Genomic DNA, 18,057 nt, shown 5'->3' on the forward strand with positions numbered 1-18,057 from the left:
TGTAACAGGGTCGGTGTCATGCAAAGCGCTCGACTTCTGCCAAGCGAGATCACGCTGCGAAAAAAGAGAAAAAGTAGTCCACAAACCGAACAGAAAACAGCAAGCCTCTTATGTTTTCAGTACTTGGTCACTGCGCTCGAGGAGGGCTAACCACTGGAAAAGGCATGAGGTATGCATGCCTTCCACCACTGAAAGCCAACAGATTTTAAAAGGCAAGCCCACAAACCAATGAAAGACACTTACATGACATGGGCGTGGTTTGAAGCCCAAAGAGAGATAACAACATGGAACGGAGTGCTTTGCGCTCGCTCGTAAAAAAGGATATCCTGGGAGCAAGATATGCAAACCTTGAAAGGAAAGGCCCACGGCAACTGGGCTCCCAAGTTAAACGACCCAGGAGCACTGCCAGTCTACTTATTCCAAACATTGTCCAAAGAAATTAAAACAAACTCAGTGAACTTAAGATTCAGACTGATCCTGCGCAAGCCTATTGGCATGGAAGAAGAGAAGAGGACCAAAGCAGATTTTGCAAACTGTATGCAATGGATGACGAGTCACTAATCGACATAATCGGCATGTGTAAACTGCTCCTTCCATACAAGAGATCCTGGCTGCGTCCCCACTGCGGCCATTAATTATTCAAACCTGCAAGGAAGCAATGCTCTGGTGCCTGAAAGGTGAGCCCACACAGCTGTCAGCTCGCTTCCTGAAATTTTTAAGAATAACGAACCGCATGTTGCAGGCTGCAGAAGATCAAGCCTGTGACCCCCTTACAGACAGCAAAGAACTCCACAAGTCACGCAACTAGAGGAGTGACGCAGCAGTATAAAGCACTCGTAACAAGGGAAGGCCCAACACCTGGCCTTGCAGCAAAGATCTGTAAAAACCACGCAGCCAAACTGACTGATGCAATAGCACAACACACTTTATAATAAGAGGAGGCATGTCCCCTAGCTTGGTTCTAAAAACCTAGCACAAAACGGTTTGATGCAGCAGTACTAGCGCAGGTGTTTTAATAAAAATTATTAATGAGTGTTCATGTATTCTGAATAAGTGATTTGTGTAGAAAATATAATAACGTAGAAAACAATGCACTCATTTGAAAATGTGATTACAAAGAGTGGCTGCCAATGTTCTCAAAGTGTATTTACTAATGAATTAATATTGTGAAATACTGAATATATGTTTGACTAATGTAGTAGTATGTCATATTAAGAGTTGTGCATTATGCTTTAGGCTTTATTAATGGTAGGCCTTAAATTAGCGAATGTCTTGGCCTAGTTTATTGCTGGCCTAGAGAGTTAAACTGTGACTTTCCAATATGGATTATGTGCTCGTAGCTGAGAAACCTTTCCCATGAGAATCGACTGCTAGAAGATGCTGTTCTCGATAATGTAACATTTTGGGGGTCATTCTGACTTCCGCCGCCCGCCAAAGTACCACCGTCAGAATACCGCTGCGCGGTCAAAAGACCGCCACGGTAATTCTGAGTTTCCCGCTGGGCTGGCGGGCGACCGCCAGAAGGCCGCCCGCCAGCCCAGCGGGAAACCCCCTTCCATGAGGATGCCGGCTCCGAATGGAGCCGGCGGAGTGGAAGGGGTGCGACGGGTGCAGTTGCACCCGTCGCGATTTTCAGTGTCTGCTTGGCAGACACTGAAAATCTTGGTGGGGGCCTGTTCGGGGGCCCCTGCAGTGCCCATGCCCGCTGCAGGGCCCGCGACACCCGTTACCGCCAGCCAGGTTCTGGCGGTCAAAACCGCCAGAGCCAGGCTGGCGGTAAGGGGGTCGGAATCCCCATGGCGGCGCTGCCTGCAGCGCCGCCATGGAGGATTCCCCAGGGCAGCGGGAAACCAGCGGGACACCGCCGGTTTTCCGTTTCTGACCGCGGCGGTACCGCTGCGGTCAGAATGCCCATGGTTGCACCGCCAGCCTGTTGGCGGTGCATCCGCGGTCGTTGGCCTGGCGGTAGTCTACCGCCAGGGTCAGAATGACCCCCTTTGTGTGTAATGTGTGTGAGACTGACTTTCTCAGGAGAAGAACAATGGAGATACTGACCGGAGTGGAAGCTGCAACAATATTGTTACCTGACAAGCCAGATGATGAGGACATTGCAGGACAAACCTATCAACAACATTGGTAGGCTTTTCATCCTTGGCGTGGTCTCCCTTAACCTTTTGCCTCTGTTCACCAGGTTGTTGATGTGTGCTGGACTCTGATTTTACTGTTTTTATTACTCTGGGCACTTTACCACTGCTAACCAGTGCTAATGTGCAAGTGCTCCTTTTCAAAAGGTGTATGTAATTGGCTTATCCATGATTGGCATATTTGGTTTACCAGTAAGTCCCTAGTAAAGTGCACTAGAGGTGCCAGGGCCTGTAAATCAAATGCTACTAGTGGGCCTGCAGCACTGGTTGTGCCACCTACATAAGTAGCTCTGTAATCATGTCTCAGACCTGCCACTGCAGAGTCTGTATGTGCAGTTTTAACTGTAAATTCGACTTGGCAAGTGTACCCACTTGCCAGGCCTAAACCTTCTCTTTTCTTACATGTCAGACACCCCTAAGGTAGGCCCTAGGTAGCCCCCAGGGCAGGGTACAGTGTATAGTTAAGGTAGGACATATAGGCACTCATTAAAACCCTGGCGGTAAATCCTGCTTACCGCCGTGCAGAAGACCGCCAACATACCGCTGTGGCCGTGGAATTCCGCTACAGGTATTACAACCCACAGCTCGGAATCCGCCACAATACAGACACCCACATAAGTCCGCCACACCAAAGGTCAGTGATAAACTGGCGATCACAAAACCGACACCGTCACGGCAACAAGAATATGCCCACACTATCACGACCGACGAATCAACGTGGCGGACTTTCAACCACGGTAAACCATTGGCGGTACACACCGCCGCGCTCAAAATACACACACATTTACAAAACACAACCACATTGGACAATTCGAAATACACACGCCTGATACACATACACACACCACACCCATACACCCACAACACTTTAAAACAAACACACACCCACATTACCCACAAACCCTTACTACCAGAAATTTAAAGCAGGCCAGAGAGATACACTACCTTAAACAACAGCAGCATCCGCAGACACACAACACCATCACTTACACTACATCCACGCACATCAAACAACACACACCAATACATCCCCTCACACATCACAACAGACACCACCTCACACATCACCCACACCACATCATGGCACCTCAACAACACCCCAGGTTCTCTGAGGAGGAGCTCAGGGTCATGGTGGAGGAAATCATCCAGGTAGAGCCACAACTATTCAGATCACAGGAGCAGCAGACATCCATTGCAAGGAAGATGGAGCTATGGCGGAGAATTGTCGACAGGGTAAATGCAGTGGGACAGCATCCAAGAACACGGGATGACATCAGGAAGAGGTGGAACGACCTACGGGGGAAGGTGCGTTCCGTGGTCTCCAGACACCAGATTGCAGTAGAGAGGACTGACGGTCGACCCCCACCTCCTCCCCCACAACTAACAACATGGGAGGAGCAAGTCTTGGTAATTCTGCATCCTGAGGTCCTCGCAGGAGTAGCAGGAGGACTGGACTCTGGTAAGGCAAATCTTTACTACTTTTTCCTCCCTACCCCACCTGCATGCCATCACATACCCCACCCTTACCCTCACACCCATCACCCCAACAACCCACAGATACCCCACCAACACAACCCACACATCCCAAAAACAAGCCCTGCATGTAAAACCAATGCATGGACCCCCATTACCAAAGCATGTCCAGTACAGATACCCGCACAGACCCCAAACCAACTATCACACAAGGACCAAGCCAAGAATGCAAGCACTGGAGTAGAGGGTCACCACCCATTGCACAAGATGGCACACACAGATACAATAATTATGCTTTTACACCCCAACAGGACCCCTACCCAACATCACTGGACAAGAGGTGCCAGACATATCCAGTCCCCCCACAGAAGAGACCCACAGTGATGACAGCAGCTCTGCACACCTGGATCAAGATGACCAGCCCGGCCCATCAGGGACCTCGGGACAGTCGGTTCCCCTGACACAGTCACAAGCCACCACAGAGCCTCCCCCCTCAGGAAACACCAGCGCAGCATCCACCCAGCGGGCCCATCCCACTGGCCTCAGGACACGTCAATCAGCAGTGTGTCCACCACTACAGGGAACCCAGACAACCCCACCAACCCAAGAAAATCAGGGACCTGGGGGCAGTGGCAGTGGGCACACGGTTCAGGGGACAGAGGCACAGGACAACAGTGAAGCTGGGAGGACTGCTGTGCGACAGAGGGAGGACAGGCCCAGGGAACCCACTCTCCACAAGGCACTCTCCAACATCATGGGAGCTTACCATCATTCCCAGGAGACGATGGCAACGGTACTGGCCAAGTTTCAGGAGACCCAGCGGCTGCAGGAGGAATACTACCTTGGGATCAGGGAGGACTTAAAGTCCATTAACAACACCCTGGTCACCATTGCAGGGGTGCTGCAAGACCTTGTCAACACTAGGAGGGACACAGTGGCACAACAAGGGGCCCCTGACACTAGCCTGGACGATGAACAGCCCTCCACCTCCGCCGGGGCTAGTGGACAGGAGGCACCGCCACAGGAACACAACATCAGCACCCCACCCCCTGCAGATGGAGAGACACCCCGCAAACGGTCCCTGAGATCCAGGAACAAGACAGAGAACATTGCCAAGACCCCAGCCAGGAAATGAGACCCCCCTGAATGTCACCCTTCTGTCCCACTTTGTCACCCTGTCCATCCTTAAACTGCCATTGCTCCACTTCCTATGCCCCTTTGGACAATGCACCTGTGAAACAAATAGACTGGACTCTGCCATGGACATTCCTCCACCATCCCCCCAGCCCATTTTACAACCCCATCCACTTATTTGCACAGAAATAAACACACTTCAATCACAAAACAATCTGGAGTCAGTCTGTGCTTTCACAAATGTATAATTGCAATAACCATGGAATATAGCAATGTCAATTTACTTGTGCACATACCAATGTAACACAGCTGTAGGCCAGGAGGAAACATAGCAGAGGGCACAAAGTGGGACCCAGATCTGTGAAATGGAAAGCCAAAGTGACAAGTCAGGGTCCATACACTGAGTGAAAATGACAGACTTATGCTAGCTGCAACAATTGTATCAGATGTGGGAGGCAGTGACATCTTCTTACCTGTGTCTCACTGGAAGTATTGCATGATGATGTTGTTTCGGTTGTCGATATCCTCTTCTTCTGTCTCTTCTTCTTCACTGTCCACAGGCTCCACAGCTGCCACAAGACCACCATCTGGCCCATCCACCTGCAGAAAAGGCACCTGCCGTCACAAAGCCAGGTTGTGCAGCATACAGCAGGCCACGATGATCTGGCACACCATCTTTGGTGAGTAGTAGAGGGAACCACCTGTCAGATGGAGGCACCGGAATCTGGCCTTCAGGAGGCCGAAGGTGCGTTCGATCACCCTCCTAGTTCGCCCATGTGCCTCATTGTAGTGTTCCTCTGCCCTTGTCCTGGGATTCCTCACTGGGGTCAGCAGCCATGACAGGTTAGGGTAACCAGAGTCACTTGCAAATATCGAAGGACAACTGTTAGACACACACTAACCCTTAGGGATAACCCCATATCCAGACACCTATTCACACTGTATTGGGTCCTTGGCCTATTAGCCACACACGGTGCCTCTGGAGTTGCCCCATCACATAAGGGATGCTGCTATTCCTCAAAATGTAAGCGTCATGCACTGAGCCAGGAAACTCGGCATTCCCATGGGAGATGTACTGGTCTGACAAACACACCATCTGCACATTCATCGAATGGTAGCTCTTCCGGTTTCTGTACACCTGTTCACTCCTGCTTGGGGGTACTAATGCCACATGTGTCCCATCAATGGCACCAATGATGTTGGGGATATGTCCCAGGGCATAGAAGTCACCTTTCACTGTGGGAAAATCCTCCACCAGAGGGAACACGATGTAGCTGCGCATGTGTTTCAGCAGGGCAGACAACACTTTGGACAACACGTTAGAGAACATTGGCTGGGACATCCCTGATGCAATGGCCACTGTTGTTTGAAAGGAACTACTTGCCAGGAAATGGAGTACTGACAGGACCTGCACTAGAGGGGGTATCCCTGTGGGATGGCGGATAGCTGACATTAGGTCTGGCTCCAACTGGGCACACAGTTCTTGGATTGTTGCATGATCAAGTCTGTATGTGACTATGATGTGTCTCTCTTCCATTGTCAACAGGTCCACCAGGGGTCTGTACACCAGAAGATGCCGCCATCTCATCACCTGCCCCATCAGATGTGTCCTATGGAGGAGAACAGCGAGCAGAGAGTCAGCCAACACTGAGGTATCACAAAGTGTTATTTGCTGAAAATTTATTAATCCGCAATGTGCCTGTAACTGTGTGTATTCCAGGCCTAGATAGGTGTGACACAGTTATTATTAATGCCATGTGGCCCCCTGAAATGGCGGCTGCCTAACCTGTAAGGTGGGACAAGGGGATATGAGGTAACTGCGCTGGCGTTGTACACCTTTGCGGTGGGCGGTCGAAGACCACAGCACAATTCAGCATTGGTTAACATTGGGCCCTATGGGTTCCAGGAGCCAATGAGGATGTACACTGGCGATGACAGTACGCACCACCACTGCCGTGACAGCGATTTTCTATCTGTTCACTCACTTGATACCTGACCTTCAACAGGAGAGGACCTACAATGCAAGTGCTGCTGTGACCTGTGTCTGGAAGCGACGATGGCTTGAGTGTCTGGGGAAAGGGCCCCTGCCTTCACTTCGGAGGACTTGGAGAAACTAGTGGGTGGGGTCCTCCCCCAGTACACGCAACTGTACGGTTCTCCAGACAAACAGATGAGTACACTGTGAGCATGCTGAATGGGCAATGCTGCTTTGAGTGGTGTGGCTGGAAAAAACATGGGGGGGCTAAGTCCTACATGTGCGGATGCTGAGTGTATGTGCGTCATGGCATGGGTGGGAACGGGGAACATCCTTTTTTCCGACTTTTTTTTCCAGAAAGTCGTGGTTAACGAAAGCGCAACAACGCTTTTTTTAACCACGACTCCGTTTTTTTGTGCCTTAACTACGTATGTTCTGAACAACGAACATGCGTAGTTAAGGTACAAAGAAGTGAGTTGGCGAAGGTAAGTGGTGGGTTTAGGTTTTGGGGACGGGGTGGGGGGTCAGGGGGTTTTAGGTTATCGGGTGGGGTTGGGGGGGTGGGGTGGGGCGTTTTTGGTTTTGGGGAGTGGGTGGGGGGCCAGGGGGTTTTAGGTTTTAGGGTGGGGTTGGGGGGGTGGGGCATTTTTGGGGAGTGGGTGCGGGGTCAGGGGGTTTTAGGTTTTAGGGTGGGGTTGGGGGGGTGGGGCATTTTTGGTTTTGGGGAGTGGGTGGGGGGTCAGGGGGTTTTAGGTTTTGGGGTGGGGTTGGGGGGGTGGGGCGTTTTTGGTTTTGGGGAGTGAGTGGGGGTCAGAGGGTTTTAGGTTTTAGGGTGGGGCGTTATTGGTTTTGGGGAGTGGGTGGGGGGTCAGGGGGTTTTAGGTTTTGGGGTGGGGTTGGGGGGTGGGGCGTTTTTGGTTTTGGTGAGTGGGTGGGGGTTTTAGGTTTTGGGGTGGGGTTGGGGGGGTGGGGCGTTTTTGGTTTTGGGGAGTGGGTGGGGGGTCAGAGGGTTCTAGGTTTTGGGGTGGGGTTGGGGGGGGTGGGGTGAGGGATGTAGGGTGAATGGTGCCTATTGCTAATGATTTTATCAGGAATGCCTTTACAACAAAATATCGTTGTTAAGGCATTCGTGGTAAAATCATTAGTAGTAGCAACGAGGTCGGTGTTCCGACCTCGTTGTTAAGGCAGTAGTTGTGTTTGAAGTCGTTGTTTAGTCGTACAGTCAGTGGGAACTGGTGGGCAATGAGTATGACGGTCCTGCTGGGTGAGTAATGTCCTTTCTCCCTGTACCATTCCTCTAGGTCAGCACCCACCAGAAGAAGGGTGTTTGGCGTGCCATCGCCAAGGAGGTCAGGACCCTGGGGGTCTACCACAGACGGAGCACCCACTGCCGTAAAAGATGGGAGGACCTGCACCACTGGAGCAAGAAGACGGCGGAGGCCCAGCTGGGGATGGCCTCCCAACGTGGAAGGGGTGCCCGTCGCACCATGACCCCCCTGATGTTCCGGATCCTGGTGGTGGCCTATCCGGAGTTGGATGGGCGCTTGAGGGCATCACAGCAGCCACTAGGGGGTGAGTACACTCTCATTCAGCTGACTGTGCACGCATTACAAGGTGTCTGGGCGAGGGAGGTGGGCAGTGGGTTCCCCTAGGCCAGGGCGATCTTGGGAGGCAAGGTCCCTTGTGAGGCAGGCTATGTGGCACCCCAACATCACTAGTGGTAAGAGCCATCTACACCTAGTCAGGCTCCAGTGACTTCCAGGTGTGCAGCAATTGGGCTTAGGCCTCGTACCCCATGGTCATGTGGAAAATCTAGGAACTGTAAGTGCATGGCATAGTGCAGAGGGCTGCTCACTGTCTGTTGTGTCTGCCAACGGTAGTGGTTTTGCATTCACTGAACATGTCTTTCTTCTGTCTCCCCCCCACTTTTGGTGGTCTCCCTGTTCTTTTCTGCAATAGATCATCAGGTGGAGGAGCATTGGCACCGGAGCAGGAGGGAGTTGCATCCCACCTGGCCCTGGAGGGTGAAGCAACGGAGTCTGAAGCCACCAGTGGGACAGAGGGCGAGGGGAGCTCCACGACGGGGACAGGAGCAGAGACCAGCGACAGCGACTCGTCCTCGGATGGAAGGTCCCTTGCGGTGGTGGGCCCCTCAGTGCCCACCGCATCAACAGGTACAGCTGCCACCCCCCCACCAGCACCGCCTTCCCAGCAGCCCCTCAGAGTGTGTCCTGTGCCCGCCCACCCAGGAGGGTGGGCATCTCCTTCGCCCCAGGCACCTCAGTCCCTGTCCCAGTCAGCCCTGCTGCCCTCAGTGAGGAGGCTATTGATCTCCTGAGATTCCTCACTGTTTTGTAGTCTACCATTGTGAATGCCATCCAGGGTTTTGGGAGGCATTTGCAACAAACAAATGCATACCTGGAGGGCATTAATTCTGGTCAGGCAGCCCGACAGAGAGCATTTCAGGCTCTGGCCTCAGCACTGATGGCAGCCATTGTCCCTGTGTCTAGCCTCCCCCTCCAACTTCCTCCAACCAGACCCAATCCCCTGTACCTCAGCTTATCCCAAGCACACCATCAGACCAGCATGCACGCACCTCAACACACAAGGGTGGCTCAGGCAAACTAAAGCACCACACATCCCACAGGCACTCACACGAGCACCATACCCATGCACACATACCAACATTCACTTCCTCCACTGTGTCCCCCTCCTCCACATCTCCCATCTCCCTCCCAGTCTCGACTCCACTCACACCTGCATGCACTACATCCTCAGCCTCTACCTCCATCACCAGCACCCCCATCACCACACACCGCTCACGTGCAATCACCACCCCCTCTACCATTCACACCTCCTACAACCACTACCTCTTCCTCCACTCCCAAACCCTCTCCATATACCCATCCCAGTGTGTTTAAAAAACGTTTCCTAGCTAACATTGACCTCTTCCCTACACCTCCCTCCCCGTCCTTCACCTAGGGCCTGGCTTTCGAGGTCCCAGCCCAGCACCTCAGCCACCACATCTCCAGAGACAGTGGTGCCAGCAACTGCGGGGTCATGGAGTGCGCCACCCATCAGGGCTGCCAGTGTGCCACGTAGTGAGGGCAAGAACATTCCGCCACCTGCCAAGGTGAAAAAGGTGCTCACATCCCAGAGGGAGAAGCCAAAACTACAAGCCACCAAGGGCTCAACGAAAACAAAAGGGGATGGTGGCAAGACAACTGCACCACCATCAAAGGTGGGGAAGGGCCAAAAACAGAAGGGCAGGTCAGGAGAGGGCATGGTGGCACCGACTGAGGGACCAGTGTCTACCTTCTGTCCACGTCCACGCCAGTATGTACGTCGGCGAACACCGCTAGCTGCACCGCCACCTGCATCGCCACCTGAACTGCCACCTGCACCGCCTCCGGCACATCTACAGCCACTGCGACAGTCCCCAGCCTCTTCCCCAGTAGGCAGCCATCCGAGGCTGCAGGAGACATCCTGCTTTCTCCCTCAGCAGGTGCCGACCCATGCTCTGCCGCCTGCCCCGCCGCTACAGACCCCACCACCAGCATCACCGCCACAGACACCGCCGCAAGCACCGCCAGCGGCCCCGCGATGTCCTCGGACAGTGGCAGCACCGCTGACATGCCTACCTTCCGCAGTGGTCAGTCGTTCGAGGCTGGAGGAGAATTCCAGGACCCTGGGCAGCTTCAATGAAGCATTACTGTCATCACTGTTGGCACCTGCAGATGGAAGGTGAAGCCGCTGTAGTGTGGGGTATGTCGCTGCCTCCATGGCGTATCATGCTACCTGTACCTCGCCAATGTCGTGCCACGCCCACCCAGGTGAATGAATTGTACCGGCCACACTGCATGTGAAGCACTCTGGGCACAAGGCCTCCTCCAGAACCAGTGGAGTATCACATCCACTACCTCAGACCTTGGCAGGATGAAGCACTCTGGGCACAAGGCCCCCTCCAGAACCAGTGGAGAAATACATCCACTACCTCAGTCCTTGGCAGGATGAAGCACTCTGGGCACAAGGCCCCCTCCAGATCCAGTGGAGACTGTTATCCACTTGAGAGACTGTGGCTTTGCACTCCCCAGGATAGAGCAGTGGGCAAACCAACCACTGGAGAGACTGGAGAGACTGTGGCTTTGCACTCCCCTGATAAAGCATAGGGCAACACACCCACTGGAGAGACTTGAGAGACTGTGGCTTTGCACTCCCCAGGATAAAGCAGTGGGCAACCCACGCACTGGAGAGACTTGAGAGACTGTGGCTTTACACTCCCCAGGATACAGCAATGGGCATGGAGCCCCCTCGTGCAGCAGTGGGGTTGTGCGTTCATCTGGTTGAGGTGCCCCTCTTCCCCCTCCCCCTGAGGTGCCTGTTTCATTTTGATCTGATGCCCCTCCAATGTTCTCTCCGTTTCAGTCAGGTATCTAGTGTGGGCTTCGCCCATGCATTTTGGGCCCAGTGGTTCACTGACAATGATTGGTGCACTATCCGGACTTGTGTATTTGGTGTACATAAGTGCATATACTGGATTTTGAACTTTGATAATGAGATTTCACATGATTGCATTTGTTCAAATCATTTCCTTTTGTCCTTGCGTTCTTCCAGGGGGTGGGGGGAGTGTTTATGTAATGTTGCTGCATGTATTTGTGTGTATGGTGTTGTGGGTGAGGGTGGGGGTGTTGCGTGTTCCGTGTGTGTGTCACTCTCTTTTCCCTCCCCCCTCTCCTGTGTTGTAGGTGCAGTACTCACCGTGGTCGTCGCCGCCGTCTTTGGTGCTCCTGATAGAAGAGAAGGAAGATCAGGATCTGCAGTATCTACAATTCGGGCTCCATGGCGTCCTGGTTCCTAGTGGGGTGCGTAGAGGTGAGTGTTTTCCCTTCTGTGTACTGTTTCCGCCGTGTTTTTGTTCGCGTTGGTTCTGCCCCGGAAAAGGTGGCGGATAGGCGTCTTGAAATACAGTGGGCATTACTTTGTCTTCCGCCTGTCTGTTGGCGGGTACCGCTGCGGTGTTTGTTGCTACCGCCGTGGTGGTCGGAGTATTAAAGTGGTTGTCTCTGTTGGGGGTTTCCGCCATGGTCGTGATTCCATTTTTTTTTTTGCCGGACTGTTTGCGATTTTATTGCCACTTTAACACCGACCACCAGGGTTGTAATGAGGGCCACAGTAATGTGTTTTATATGTCCTGACAATGAAATATTGCAAAAATTCGTTTTTCACTATTGCAAGGCCTGTCCCTCTCATGGGTTAATATGGGGGCTACCTTTAAATCTGATTAAAGTGTAGATTCCCTTTGGGAGCAGATGGACATGTGGAGTTTGGGGTCTCTGAGCTCACGATTTAAAAATACATCTTTTAGTAAAGTTGATTTTGAGATTGTGTATTTGAAAATGCCACTTGTAGAAAATGAGCATTTTCTTGCTTATACCATTTCTGTGACTCTGCCTGTTGTGATTCCCTGTCTGGCTCAGTTTGACAGTTGGGCTGGTTGCACCTCTCACTAGACAGTGACACAAAGGGAGCAGGGGTGTAGTCTGCATTTCCTGATGAGCCATCTGTGCTAGGGGGGAGGGGAGGAGTGGTCACTCACACCTGAAAGGGCTGTGCCTGCCCTCACACAATGCAGTCTCCAACCCCCTGGTGAGTGTCTGAGACCTGGCCTGGGCAAGGCAGGATTTCACATTCAAAAGAGACTTTACTTTGAAGTAGGCCTACTTCAAAGGAGAAATTGTGTATCAGAAGGGACCCCAAACCACAGACTTTAGAAACCCTTCTGGAAACAAGAGGAACCTCTGCCTGGAGAAGAGCTGAAGAGATGAGGAGGAAGAGCTGCACTGCATGTGACTGTGCTTTGTGGAGCTATCCTGCAGTTGCTGCTTCTTCCAGAGTAAAAGGGCAAAGACTGGACTTTGTGTGCCTTCCATCTTGAGAAGAAATCTCCAAGGGCTTGATGTAGAGATTGCCTCCTGTTGTTTGAAGTCTCAGGGACAGCAAAGACTTCTCTCTGCCATCTACTCTGCCCTGTGGTGCCCATCCAGTTCCTGGGACCCTGAAAGGAGAAGTTGGCAGCTTAAAGACAAGGAAATCCACGCACAGAGCGCCGTGTGGGAAAAAGATCGATGCGACTTCGATCTACGGCTGAAGAAACGACACGCCGCCAGCTCCGCAGCTGAGAAACGATGCTCGCAGGTAATGCGACCGAAGAATCGACGCACGGAGCAGGAGAAACGGCATCCGTGCGGGGTTATTTTTGACGCGCCCAAGGTACTTTTTCACACTGACAGCGTTAGTGTGTGTTTAAAACTACTTAAAGACTCTTTTTGATTTTTAATTGATAACTTGACTTGTGTATTGTGGAATTTGGTCGTCTTGGTCTTGTTTTGTTTAGTTAAATATTTCCTATTTTTCTAACTGGTGTTGTGTCATTTTGTAGTGTTTTCATTAAGTCACTGTGTGTGTTGGTACAAATACTTTACACCTAGCACTCTGAAGTTAAAACTACTGCACTGCCAAGTTACCAAGGGGGTAAGCAGGGGTTAGCTGCAGGTGATTCTCTTTTACCCTGACTACAGTGAGGGTCCTTGCTTTAACAGGGGGTAACCTGACTGTCAACCAAAGAGACCATTTCTAACAGACATGAAAACGGAGTAATAGTAGAATTCATAGATTTGGGGTTTTAGTTATTATTGGACAAAGTGTGAACTTGCGATTAATTGACCAATAGGGATTTGAGAAGTAGTTGTAGTAGTTTTGATTTAACAACCATGCACTGAGAAGAGCCCAGCATTCTGCCATTACCGTCATTGCCCATTTTCTTGCTGGCCGAAAGGTCAATATTTCTTATGCGTCTTGACAAGGGACGTGCTTAACTTTAATGCTTAGAGACTTTGGGGGTCATTACAACCCTGGCGGACGGTATTAAAGCTGCAGTAATACCGCAAACAGGGCGGCGGATAAAAAAAGGGAATTATGACCCAGGCAGAAGCCGGCAACAAAGACAGCCACTTTAACACACTGCCCACCACGGCGGTACAGACAAGCAGCGCGGCGGTCACCGCCAACAGACAGGCGGAAGACAATGTACCGCCCATAGTATCACAACCCGCCAATCCGCCACCTTTTCCGGGGCGGATTCACCGTGGATAAAAACATGTCGTAAACAGCTTTTGCAATGGGAAAATGCTCACCTGAACACATCCCACGAGGAACGAGGACTCCATGGACTCGGAACTCCAAATACTCCCTGCCCTTGTCTTTCTGCTCCTCTACGACCACCATCTACGTAGGTGCCGAAGACAATGGTGAGTACTGCACCTACGACATGGGGGAGGGGGCAGGCAAAAGTTAGGGGGACACCCACCAAACACCCCCACCCCCACCCTCGCATATTACAACATACACACCAATGCATCCACAAAAATCACAGTAACAACCCACAATCCCCCCGGAAGAATGAAAAGACAAAGCGAAATCCGTTCAAACATTGTAATGTTGCAATATACATGTCTTTCAAAAATATACAGATATATACGAAATTCAGTCAGAAATATATACATTACGAGAAGTAGTGCAGATATGTACATAACAATGTCCGTGCACCAACAGTCCAAAAATGCATGGGCGAGGCCCACAAAAGATACCTGACCACAATCGGAGAGAACACTGCCGGGGCATCAGATAGAAATACTACAGGCACCTCAGGGGGAAGGGAAAGGGGGGGGACCTCAGCCGGATTACTGCAAAGCCAGATCCACGACGGGGCTCCATGCCCATTGATGTATCCTGGGGAGTGCAAAGCCACAGTCTCTCAAGTCTCTACAGTGGGTGGGGTGCCCACTGTGCCATTATGGGGAGTGCAAAGCCACAGTCTCTCAAGTCTCTACAGTGGGTGGGGTGCCCACCGTGCCATCCTGGGGAGTGCAAAGCCACAGTCTCTCAAGTCGATAACATTCTCCACTGGTTCTGGGGGGGACTGGTGCCCAGCGTGCTTCATCTTGTGCAGGACTGAGGTAGTGGATGCATGTCTCCACTGGTTCTGGAGGGGGACTGGTGCCCAGACTGGATGAGTCTCCCCGTGAAAGTTCCTGTCCTGTCACTGTCCCAGCTGCACATGGGATAAGGATGCCTGATGTGTCGGTCTATTCATTCCTACACAGTGCTTGCCCTGTTCAGCGGTCTTCACCATGGCAGTCTTTGCCCCGTTCAGCGGTGCTTTGCCATGGCGGTCTCTGGACTGTTCAGCGGTGCTTTGCCATGGCGGTTCTGGACTGTTCAGCGGTGCTTTGCCATGGCGGTTCTGGACTGTTCATCGGTGTGTTACCATGGCAGTCTTTGCCCTGTTCAGCGGTGCTTTTCCATGGCGGTCTCTGGACTGTTCAGCGGTGCTTTGCCATGGCGGTTCTGGACTGTTCAGCAGTGCTTTGCCATGGCGGTTCTGGAATGTTCAGCGGTGCTTTACCATGGCGGTATTTGCCCTGTTCAGCGGTGCTTTGCCATGGCAGTTCTGGACTGTTCAGCGATGCTTTACCATGGCGGTCTTTGCCCTGTTCAGCAGTGCTTTGCCATGGCGGTTCTGGACTGTTCAGCGGTGCATTACCATGGCGGTCTTTGCCCTGTTCAGCGGTGCTTTACCATGGCGGTCTCTGGACTGTTCAGCGGTGCTTTACCATGGCTGTTTTTGCCCTGTTCAGCGGTGCTTTGCCAAGGCGGTTCTGGACTGTTCAGCGGTGCTTTACCATGGCGGTCTTTGCCCTGTTCAGCGGTGCTTTGCCATGGCGGTTCTGGACTGTTCAGCGGTGCTTTGCCATGGCGGTTCTGGACTTTTCAGCGGTGCTTTACCATGGCGGTCTTTGCCCTGTTCAGCGGTGCTTTGCCATGGCGGTCTCTGGACTGTTCAGCGGTGCTTTGCCATGGCGGTTCTGGACTGTTCAGCGGTGCTTTACCATGGCGGTCTTTGCCCTGTTCAGCGGTGATTTGCCATGGCGGTTCTGGACTGTTCAGCGGTGCTTTACCATGGCGTTCTTTGCCCTGTTCAGCGGTGCTTTGCCATGGTGGTCTCTGGACTGTTCAGCTGTGCTTTGCCATGGCGGTTCTGGACTGTTCAGCGGTGCTTTGCCATGGCGGTTCTGGACTGTTCAGCGGTGCTTTACCATGGCGGTGTTTGCCCTGTTCAGCGGTGCTTTGCCATGGCGGTTCTGGACTGCTCAGCGGTGCTTTACCATGGCGGTCTTTGCCCTGTTCAGCGGTGCTTTGCCATGACGGTTCTGGTACGGACATTGGTGTGTGGCATGACGTTCCCTACACTGGGCATTGGTGTGTGGCATGACGTTCCATCATAGCCCACCTGGGCTCTGGCAGCCGGGGCCCTCCTGGGCACTGACTCCAGCCATGGCGGTGGTCTCCTGACCAGTGATGATACTTAGGCCCTCCTGGGCTGTGACTATGGCGGTGGTCTCCTGACCAGTGACGATACTTGGGCCCTCCTGGGCTGTGACTATGGCGGTGGTCTCCTGACTAGTGACAATACTTGGGCCCTCCTGGGCTGTGACTATGGCAGTGGTCTCCTGACCAGTGACGATACTTGGGCCCTCCTGGGCAATGAATCTAGGGGTGACGGTGGTCTCCTGACCAGTGACGATATTTGGGCCCTCCTGGGCAATGACTCCGGTGGTGGCGGTGGTCTCCTGACCAGTGACGATACTTGGGCCCTCCTGGGCACTGACTCTGGCGGTTGTGTCTCGACCGCCGGGAATGATGCCGCCACTCTCCAATCCCCTTGGAACGCATGTCAGTTGTTTTCCCACCAGGAGTCTTCACACGGTCCCGTCGTCCACTCTCCAATTTTAGAGCCTTTACAGGGGGTGGGGTGCCAGTGCCTTGGCTCCAGGTCACACTGCCTGCCCTGGTGGCCGGTGCACTCCACAAACCTTGAACAGGCACCACTGGTATTGGAGGCTTTTTGGCTGAGGCGCTACGACGGGACTGATGAATTGGAGGGGGGGGGGATGGGGGCAAAAAGGTAAACTTTACAGAGGGACAGTTTCTGACGTACACTGGGATGGGTAGTTGGAGGGGGTCTGGGAGTGGAGGAAGAGGAGGTGGTTGTTGGAGGTGTCACTTTAGGTGTTTTGGGTGCAGGTGCAGGTACTGGAGGCTGTCGTGAGGTGGATGGATGTTGGGTGTGTGGTTGCCGGTGTTTGTGTACTTTGGGAGGGGGCGTCACAGACACACTGGGAGAGGACACAGGGGACGTGTAAATGGCAGTGGAGGTGGTGAGTGCAGGTGAGCGGCTTGGGGTGCTGGGTCTCCTTGTGCGATTCATGGTGCCTGTAGATGTGGTGCATGCAGGTGTGTGTGTAGACGAGACTGGGAGGGAGGAGGGAGAAGAGGAGGAGGGGGACACAGTGGAGGCAGTGGATAATGCTGTGTCTGTACGTGGGTGAGGCTTGCGTGAGTGCCTGTGGGTTGTGTGGTGCCTATGTTTGCTTGAGCTACTTGTGTGTGCTGACTTGTGTGCATGCTGGTCTGTAGGTGTGCTTGGGATGGGCTGGGGTACAGGGGATTGGGTCTGGGTGGAGGAGGTTGGAGGGGGGAGTCTGGACACAGGGACAATGGCTGCCATCAGTGCTGAGGCCAGAGATTGCAGGGTTCGCTGAAGGACAGCCTGACCAGAATGAATGCCCTCCAGGAATGCATTACCGTGTTGCAACTCTCGTTCTACACCCTGGATGGCATTCACAATGGTAGACTGCCCAACAGTGAGTGACCTGAGGAGGTCAATGGCCTCCTCACTGAGGGCAGCTGGGGTGACAGGGGCAGGGCCTGAGGTGCCTGGGGCGAAGGTGATGCCCACCCTCCTGGGTGAGCGGGCACGGGGCGAACGCTGAGGGGCTGCTGGGAGGGCGGTGCTGGTAGGGGAGGTGGCGGCTGTACCTGTAGAAGTGGGGCGCACAGATGGTGCCACCACCACAAAGGATCCCCCATCGGCGAACGAGTCCGTGTCGCTGCTTGGTGATCCGGTGGCCGACGTGAAGCTCCCCTCGCCCTCCGTCCCACTGGTGCATTCAGAGTCCGTGGTGTGGCCCTCCATGGCCAAGTGGGATGCAGCTCCCTCGTGCTCCGGTGCCACTGTACCTCCGCCTGATGATGCTGATGTACAAAAGGACAGGGAGAGCAGAAAAAGGGGGGGGGGAGACAGAAGAAAGAGAGTTTGAGTGCATGGCATACCACTACCGTTGGCGGACAAGACAGACACAACAGCCCCCTGCATTACGCCGTGCTCCTGCCCTCTGCATATGCAATTTCTGGGATATGGCCTACATGTCA

This window comes from Pleurodeles waltl, chromosome 7, assembly GCF_031143425.1.
Source record: "Pleurodeles waltl isolate 20211129_DDA chromosome 7, aPleWal1.hap1.20221129, whole genome shotgun sequence".
NCBI lineage: Eukaryota > Metazoa > Chordata > Amphibia > Caudata > Salamandridae > Pleurodeles > Pleurodeles waltl.